This window comes from Eschscholzia californica, unplaced genomic scaffold (genome assembly GCF_041429995.1).
Source record: "Eschscholzia californica isolate CP2 unplaced genomic scaffold, dmEscCali1.0.p SCAF_5, whole genome shotgun sequence".
Taxonomy (NCBI): Eukaryota; Viridiplantae; Streptophyta; class Magnoliopsida; order Ranunculales; family Papaveraceae; genus Eschscholzia; species Eschscholzia californica.
The window spans coordinates 43,060,110-43,069,963 of NW_028238472.1; the positions used below are offsets into that span (position 1 = coordinate 43,060,110).

The 9,854-nt window shown below is 38.6% G+C and overlaps 1 pseudogene; it reads right to left on the minus strand.

The window, feature by feature from the left end:
- Positions 1 to 3,925: 3,925 nt before the first annotated feature.
- Positions 3,926 to 9,328, minus strand: LOC147539419 (chloroplast envelope quinone oxidoreductase homolog; annotated as a pseudogene).
- Between the last annotated feature and the right edge of the window lie 526 nt (positions 9,329 to 9,854).

Here is a 9,854-nt window from a genome sequence, read left to right on the forward strand (position 1 = left end):
TAGTAGTAGTAGTAGTTGAAGAGTGAAGCCATGGCAACTGTGTATGCAGCAGGTCCATCATCTTCAATGGCAGTATTAAGGCCGTGTTTGGCAAAGACAAGCTCAGTCCGCTCATCCCTACCTTATCTTCCACCTCGCCCTTCCACCACTCTTTCATTCTCTACTTCCTTCAAACAATACCCAGGTAAGTAAACCCATTTTCAAACTTACCCTCAACTCAATTCTTTCAATATTCAAGATGAATTTTTGAAACCCCAATTAAAATTACAGTCTGGCCATTCTGGTTCAGAACCCATTATTACAATGTTTATGGTGGACTTTAGAAAATTCCCCAATTCTACTTACCTGCTTATGAAGCTCAGAGTTTTTCTTGAGGTGAAGAATTTTGGGGCTCAGTTGAACTAATGGTATAACAAGTTTTGATCTTTGACATCCATTCTACTCAATATTCTAATATATTCCTTCAGCTGAGATTAGTACCATTTTGCATTCAACCAATCTCAGCAATTACGCAGTAATTTTTTTATTTTGAATATCTCTCTCCATGTAGTTTAATCTCAATCTTCTAATGGTTGAAAATTTTCAGACCTTTAATGGTCTGTGAACAGACCTTCAACAAGGTCTGTTCACAGACCATCTAGATCTGGTGAACCAGATCTGGTTCACCAGATCTAGAGAGAGAGAGAGAAGAGTGATTTTTTGAAAATAAAATAAAATAAATTTTGAGAGAGAAAGAGGAGAGAGGAAAATAATAAATTTTTTTTTTTTATGTTTGAAGGTCGCCGGCCGGAAAATTGGCCGGCCGGCGACCTTCCCGGAGAAGATGATGATGAGGTGGCGAGAAGGTTAGGTGGCAGAGAGAGGTGATGAGATAGAGGAGAACTTTCAAAAAAATGTATTTTGTATTCCCCATAAAAATTTATTCCCCGGAGAATTTTAAAAAAAATCTGGATTCCCTCGAGAATTTATTCCCCGGAGAATTTTCTTTATTCCCCAAAGCCGCGGCCATTCTGAAAAAACAAAAACAGATCATTAGCTATTTCATGTTCATCCATCGACATATTTCCATTTTGTAGGGTTAACTGAGTTATTTTGTTTTTCTGGCGCCGTTGGGACATGTCCATATGGAAGGCCTTCAAATTACGGTCTCCATTATGAGCCCAATTTTGTTTCAATCTCTGTTCCATTTTGGTCCGTGTAATCTCCTCTAAATTTATTAGTTTTTCTTGGATCTCACTTTCTATAATGAGAGATGCATCTGTCGGGGTGAATGTCTGGATATCATGTAGTGTCTTACGAAGAATTTTAATTCTATTAGAAAAGACTCCAAAAACAGTTACTCCAGGTTGAGAGAGTCTCTTTGACTTGGCATACTTGTTCATGGAAAGGACCACTACTTTCATCCCACCCTTTCTGAATGGTCTCAGTAAAGTTTGCGTGTTTAGACCAATAAGTCTCATATCTCGAGATAGTCTCGATCACACGACCTTCTACTTGAAATTTAAGTAAGATGGGGGCATGGTGGCTATTATACCTCGGGAGATGGAATAAGCCGCCATGGGGGTAATCCATCAACCAATTATAGGAGCAAAGGGCCCTATCTAACCGTTCTCGAGTAAGGTGACGAGTGGACCAGTTATTTGTCCAGGTAAAGGTCGGCCCATTGAATCCTAAGTCCAAAAGGCCCGATTGAGATATGAAAGATTTAAACTGATTGGAAAAAGGGATGTGGGACCTACCTCCCCATTTTTCTGAAGGAGAAGCAAGATTATTCAGATTACCTTACCAATACAACATATAGGATTGATGTTAATTAAAATGCGATTCAATAAATCGTTCCAGAAATGAGGGCGGTCTTGTAATCTGGGAGGACCATAAATGTAGAAGAGGTCCCAGTTTGGTTTGTTATCCATACCCGTGATAGTAACATGAATCAACTTAGGAGAGGAATAATTAATAGTAAGAGAGATATCATTAGACCAAATTAAAAGAAGTCCTCCACTGTGACCTTGTGAATAAACAGGGAAAGTCTTATCCAAACCAAAACTAGAAAAACTGGGGACATTATTTAAAGAAGAGAAACGTGTTTCCGATAAGAAAACCAATTTGGGCTTGGTAGACCCTAGGAACTGATGTAAAGTTGTTGTTGTCGGGATGTTCCCAAGTCCCCGACAATTCCAGGCTAGACAACTCATAATTTCGGCGACATTATGGGTGTCGTCGCCCTTTCAATAGTAGAGTCAGTAATACTTATTCTAGATGTTCTTTTAAAGCTTCGTCATTGGTGATCCTCGCATGAGTTTTCAGATGTTGCTGTTGTGGTATGTGATGTACTTCCACCTGTTATGATCTCTTTGGGGTTGGTACTAGAAGGACCAGTCATAACGCTCATCACCTGTCCATCTCGAGATACCATTTTTTATTTTTTGGCCTGGGGTAGGTGTGTAAGAAGTTCTCCAAATGATTCGGTGATAGGGGGAATGGGCATTGGACCTTCTTGTGGTTGCTCTTGGTATCATTTCCCACCTTGAGATACACCCCCCTTCTGGATGTTCATGACGTTAAATGACTCCAATTCCTTCCTGTTCCCCTGGCATAAAATAGAATTTTAAACAGGTCAGAGTATTTAGGTTCTATGACCTTCATAACCAGTGAGTGTTGTTCTACTGTTAAATTTCATTTTAGAATATCATTAAATTTTAAAATGATAGGACAGAATTTAATGGAATGACCTACTAAACCACAAGACACACAAAATCGAGGAAGACGTCCAAATCTTAATTCGATTAAAATCAGTTTGGTATTAGAGAGTTTAAGATAAACACTTTGAGGAAGGGGCTTAGTTATCCGAAATTCAATCTTCACCCGACCGTAAACACTCCAACATGATTCATCCTCCGGTGTGGTTGGTATGAAATTTCCAATTGATGCTGCCAGCCTGTTAACCGTGATGGTGATTAGATGCCCTAGTGGAATGCCGTGCATTTGAACCCAAAATTTTTCCGTTTCGAATGTATGTTCTTCCGAAGCCAAATGAATATTACATTCGTTGAGAATAACTAACTCCTCGGCAATCGTCCATGGTGAACTTTCTATTGCTAAACCCAATTCACTTGCCGTCTCGAATCTAATAAGGAATTTTTTATCCTATAGTTCCGTTAAAGCAAACTTGTTTGGCCTATGAATCACTCGAGCAAGTCGCATCATCGCTTGACTAATGTCGATCTTTCTAGAACACATGAATTTTATAACACATCTTGTGCAGTTCTCGGAGAAAGAGCGAACCAAATCTGTGCCTTCTACAGTAATCGGTTGGGAGATCTTCAGTGGTGAGAGAAGCGAATTGTTGAATGAATTTATCGTTGGAAGTAGCCGTAGTGAAACAGTGTAAATCGTTGATAAAGACTGGAATAGATGATGAAAAGAGACTAATCTCAAAATGAAATTTTCCTGAAGAGTACTATAAATCTGAAAAAAAACTGAATAAAGGTGGAAAAAACCACTGAAAATTGAAAAGTAACTGTTCAAACCGATGGATTATGGTCGGTAACCACCTCTACTAGGAAGCGGCGCCCCTAAGATTGAATCGCTCCGACCGACTCGTTTCTCCAAGGCCTCTGTGTATATGAATCTCAAGAGTACTATAAATCTCAAGTAAAACAATTGCTTGTTGAATGTTCAGAATTGTATTGTAACTTGTATCTAGAAAAGATATTGTGTCAATTAAACCATCATATATATTTACACAAATATTTGACATGATTATAATTTGCGCATCGAATAATCAAAACCATTATATGTATATATATTTATACATAATGTCGACAATTAAACTATAAATATTCGTAAAAAAAATAGTAGAATCAAATCGAAAAGGTTTCAATCCTTTTTAATTTACAAGCACACGAAGTTGTATTGACAACATTCAAGGCTCCACGATAATCTTTCCAGTGGCATGACCATCCATAAGTTTCGGCCAAGCATCCTCAACTTTGCTCATCGAATATTTTGAATCTATTATTGTTTTAACTTTTCCATCATTCACCACCCAACCAAATACTCCAAGTTTTCAGTGTTTATACTCACAAGTAAGGGCACGAGTCTCTTTTTCGAAAACGTCAACTTCTTTACGAGTAATGTAAAGAACGCGCTGATACCTGGAGTCAGGTCTATCACTTTTCCTTCTCACTTAAATTAGGTTCGAAAGTGGACCAAGGGATACCCGTTACACAATGTACTACTGTAGTAGTCAAAAATCTTGTTGGGCCCAATTCGCCCAAATGTCGCCTAAACCGAGCCTACTTCGAACAAATATCACTTGCGCCCGATCCACTCGCCTACTTCGAACAAATATAACTTGGGCCCGATCCACTCGCCTACTAGTTGGACACTCTTCAATGGACATTCGACCCATTGGAAGCCCAAAACGGCTCTAGGCCCTCGTGAACGTCCATCTAGACGAACAATAACCTATTACAAGTAACGATACTCTAAGCACCCCTTGGTCGCCCTCAACCGAGTCTGCCGGTTACCAAGTCAACCTCAACTCCGGAGACCTCACCACGTATTCGTTTGACAAAGTCGCTCTAAAATCCCAGGTCGCCTTAAGGACCGTTAGGCGATCTCAGACTACGAAGAGCCTAAAGTTAAGGTGGCGTAATCGTACGGTCAAATAGCTCTAGGTGACAGATCGACTACTAGAACGAGTCTCCCTTAGGGTTCAGAGTCACCCTCAACACCGAGCATTTCAGATCTGATAGACTCCACGAGTCTGTCATTCGCCTATAAATAGAAGGAGACTCAGACTCCGAAGGGCATCGAATACTGGCTAGAAAACTACTGAATACTCTTCCCGCTCTCACATTTAGTATCTTTTGATCAGTGCTCTAGACGACGATAATCGACCCTCGAATTCCAGTAGACCTGAAGGATAATCTTCTAGGGGATCACTCCAGACGACGATATTATACCTTTAAGCTCCATCACTCTGGAAGTCCTTCTAAAGTCTCTCTGTTACATCTCATTTCTCCATTACACAGAATCTCCGATCGAGACGACCTCTCGACCTGCTCCAGGAAACCAATCCAACCAACTACCTCGTAGAGTCGAAGCTCCGACCACTCTGCGAGTCGAGTCATCCTCCGACGATACAACACGGTGACACCCTCAGCATTCAATCGACTTATATTTATTTCACTTATAGTTTGCTGACTTGACCGTCGGGGTGCCCTTGGCAAGACACCATCCTGGTGTCCCCAAGACTTCACGGTTTCTGCTCGTTTTTGTTTGTCTACTGGTCTAATCGGAACTTCGCCCGTCTCGAGGTCTAAAACCCAAGTTGTCGGTGGCTCACCAATCGACGATCTATTAATTGTGTGATTTTCTACCATCCGCAACTACAACATCATATTTACGACTGGATAGGCTTTTAAGAGTAGCCCCTTCTGGAGTTTTATAGTCAAGTACCTCATCTGCTCCGAGGCTCGTGACAAGATCAATATTACGGGCACCACACGTTGCCGTAATGTGTACATTTCCAAGTTTCGCTAGTATGATTGCGTATTGACTAACGCCACCTGAAGCAGCGGTAATAAGAATGTTCTTTTGGTTTCCAGTGCCATCGAGCTTCACCTTGGCAGGAATTGTGAGGCTTTGAAGGGCGGTGACGCCTGCCATGGGTAAACTTGCGCCTTCAGCTGCAGATACTTCAGGTAGTCTCTTAGTTGTTGATCTCGTTGAAGCCACAACATATTCGGCTAACCCACCTCCAGTCTGATGACATCTGATTTCATAAATGGGCTCTTAAGTGAGAATTTATGTTACCAGAAGCATAACATATAAACATAATATACAAACATTTCTACAGGGAAACACTCACACCGACGTCAAGAGAAGCAACAACTTTGTCACCAACTTTAAAGTTATTGACTTTTAGAACCAACTTCTACCACTTCTCCTGCAACATCAACACCTATTCCAAGACAAAATGTTAGTGAAGAATATAGATTAGACATCTTAACAAACTCAACAATTTCATATATGAGAGAATTGAAATGAAAGGGTCAAAGGGAACTGACGGGAAATAAAAATAAAGAACTCTTTGTAGAAGGACTAGCATCTAACCCAATCCGCTCGAAACCTTAGTACCCAAAGCTCGACCGACCTAATTCCCATCCCAAGTTGCTAGCACATGTCTATGTCAATAACACTAGCCCCATTGGACCAATTACACAAACCCACTAAAATTTCACAATGATTGAATTCAGATTTCAGGATTGAATTCTTATTAAACAAACAACATTCTACCTGGTATACAGGGGAATCGACAAGGTAGAAAAGGTCGGGCAAGCCCTTTCTAAATGTTCAAGTCAAGTTGATTCAAACTTGCACCATCCACTTTTAGCAAAATTTCATCTTTCTTAGGAGAAGGAATCGGAATCTCCAAGTGCTGAGAAACATGCAAGAAACTCAAGTTATAAACAACAAAAAGGAGAACTGTTCGTAGCTCCATGAATACTTTTTTAATTTGCAAATACTTGCGACAACTTTGCAACGTCTTGCGACAGTTTTGCAATGCTTTGAAACAACATTGCAAAGTCTTGCAACAACTTTGCAACCGCCTTGCAACAACTTTGAAAAAAATATTTGGTTTTTAACCAAACAAAATACAAATATATCTGTTTTTAAAAAAAATCAAGTTTTGAGTTTTTAACAAAAGAAAATATAACTTGTCTTTTTAACTAAAAAAAGTCTATAATTAGGTTTCGACCCAATTTCATGTACTGAAAATTTAAGAAGACAACAAAAATAACAAAAGAAAACGAAATGTAACATTTAAAAAGAGTAACAAAAAAAAGGTCAAAATGTTTAGTGGAAAATCAGGAGTAGGATATAAATATGATTTCTAGATTTGTTATTATCTTTTTGGAAATTTTATCCCAATGATTTTTTTGCCTTCTCAAAATTTTTGGGGTTTTTTTGCTATTTTTAAACTTTGTTTCCTCCATTTAGTCACAGCCTACTATGACTATATGGGTGAAATTTATCAACTACACGTTAGATAAGTGTATACTCATTTGGTCATTTGACTAACCATCACAAAGTGCATAAATTAGATCTTTAAGTAGAAAATTCATTGGTTAAGAATCTCTTATTTACTTAGGTGGTGTTTGTTTTTTTTGTGATGTCTGAATCTGAATTAGCTGAATCTGAATTGGCTGAATCTGAATTAGCTAAATAGTTTTAAAAGTTAGTATGTTTGTTTTTCAATCTGGAATATTAAATCTGAAATGAACCTTAGACATTTATACCCTTGAACCCTAGTTGATATTTCTAATTATTTCTCTAACCTAATCCCTGAATATAAAGAAGTCAAAACAAAACCCTAAACAAGTACTCACTTTCTCTTCCTCCACATCTCTCTACAGTCTCTCTCCCACTCAACCTCTCTCCATAATCAAATGTACAGCAAACCTTGTAATGAATCAAGTAAAGAATGAAGGTCGGCAAAGTGAAACCCTCGCCAGATCCGGCGAGGGTTCAGTCTCTTTCTCTCTCAATCATCCCATCTCTCTCTAACAAGGTCGGAAAAGTGAAACCCTCGCCAGATCCGGCGAGGGTTTTGTATCTTTTCAGTCCCTCGATCTCTTTAACAGACCGGCAAAGTTTGTAATGAATCAAAAGATGTGATGAACCAAAGTTGAAACTATTCAAAACCAGATCAGGCGAAGTTCGTCTTTCTCCTTAACAGAACGGTAAAGTTTTTGGTGATGCGATCTAGTTTCTGGTGGTGGAATCCAGGTCCTGGTGGTGCCGTTTTGTTCTTGGTGGTGGTGGTGGTTTGGTGGTGAAGGGAAGAAGATGGTCAGATGGACATAATTTTGTACTTTAAAGTTTAATAGGGGCATATACGTCTTTTTGCACTTTTTCAGATTTTGGACTCACTTTTCAAACTTGTTTTGAAGTCTGAAATGTTTGGGCATTTATTCAGCCAATTCAGACATGAAATCAATTCAGAGAAAATTTCAGATTTGTCTAAATATAAAAACAAACATCTGAAATCTGAATTGGATTCCAATTCAGATTTCAGATCTGAAAATTAAGAAAAACAAACAGCACCTTACTCAAGAAAAATTTATCATCTATGTCTATGACAAAAGTACAACAAAAAGCTATAAGACTGAATTTAGACTCGGAAGAGTACAAAAGGATCACTTTTTGGCAAATATTTGTTTCTAATTTATCTCGTTATAATAAGGATGAGCATCAATCAGCTCACTAATACTTGAGCTTGCAGAAACCGAACCAATTACTTCGGATAATTAGGCTCACTCTAATCCCAGTTTGCCTTGCTCCACCGGGTTTTCCAGTCCTACCGATTAATTCCCCACTTGGCCAAGTATATATCTTAGAAATCTCATACCCCAAATCGATATACGGAAATTATAACTACATATACTGAATAAATTATTGACAGGGAAAAATAAATAAATTATGGGCTGAAATACACCTTCAAAGCGCCAACTCCACCTCCACCTCCACCTCCACCTATTAGTGGGCTGCAGCCCGGGTCAACCTATTAATATGTAGGAGGAAACTTGCTTAACTACTTGAGAAGTTATTTGGTCCATTGGTAAAGTTCTAATTAGTGTAATCGGCTGGACAAGAGTTCAATCCCCTCCCTCTTTTCTTTTCTTCTGATATTTTCCCTTTTTCTTTTTTGAGAAAGAGGTCTTAGATTATAATAGAAAATTAGAGTGGAAGAGAGGGTATAAAACAAAGATGATAAAGATTTAACCAAAAGACATATGTATTTCCAAGGCTTTTTTAACTCTCTGTTAAATTTCTACATCCCAAATTACCAACTAGAAGGGTCTATTTATACTCACATTTAGAAGCTTTAGGAGCAACTAAGAGGATAAGACACATGGGAAGAGGTGGAGTCCTCAAAACATGTCATCTCTACTATCTTACACATCAAGCCTTAGTCTATAAGGAATGATACACCTCCTCCTTACTTTCCACCTCTTATTAGTCAAAGAAGATGACTAATTTGGTCAGCCATTTTATATAACACTCCCCCTTGGATGACCACCATTAAAAATAGTTATCTCGTTAAGATTTGTCAGAAAAACCTCACGGGACAAACTCTATAAAATAGAGATCTTGAGTGGCATTGGATACGCAAAAGTCTGCCTCGTTAAAACCTTGCCAGTAAAACCCATTGGGACAAAAACTGGATGAAGGAAAAAGAGTACAGAGCGTAGATATCCAGTATTGGTGATGTGAAATCTTCACACGATAGTATTCTCCCCCTAATGAATATCATATCGTGGACCAGTATAGTTTTACATCATTTGATTATTCAATCTTCGCATTCCGATACCTTCTACTAGTTTTCTGAACGTTGTAGTAGGCAGAGACTTTGTAAATAAGTCAGCATAATTTTCACATGATTGTATCTTCTGAATATCAATTTCACCATTTTTCTGAAGATGGTGCGAGAAAAATAACTTTGGCGAAATGTGTTTCGTTCTGTCACCTTTGATATACCCTTCCTTGATTTGAGCAATGCAAGCCGCATTGTCTTCATAAATAATGGTAGGTGACTTCGTAATTCCAGGAAGTTCACATGAAATTCTAATATGACTGATAATAGACCTGAGCCATACACATTCTCTGGTAGCTTCATGAAGAGCTATAATCTCTGAGTGGTTAGAAGATGTAGCAGGCATACTTTGCTTACTTGATCGCCATGAGAAAGCTGTACCACCACTAGTAAAAACATAACCTGTTTGTGAAATTCCTTTATGTGGGTCAGAGAGATATCCTGCATCAGTGTATCCTATCATTTG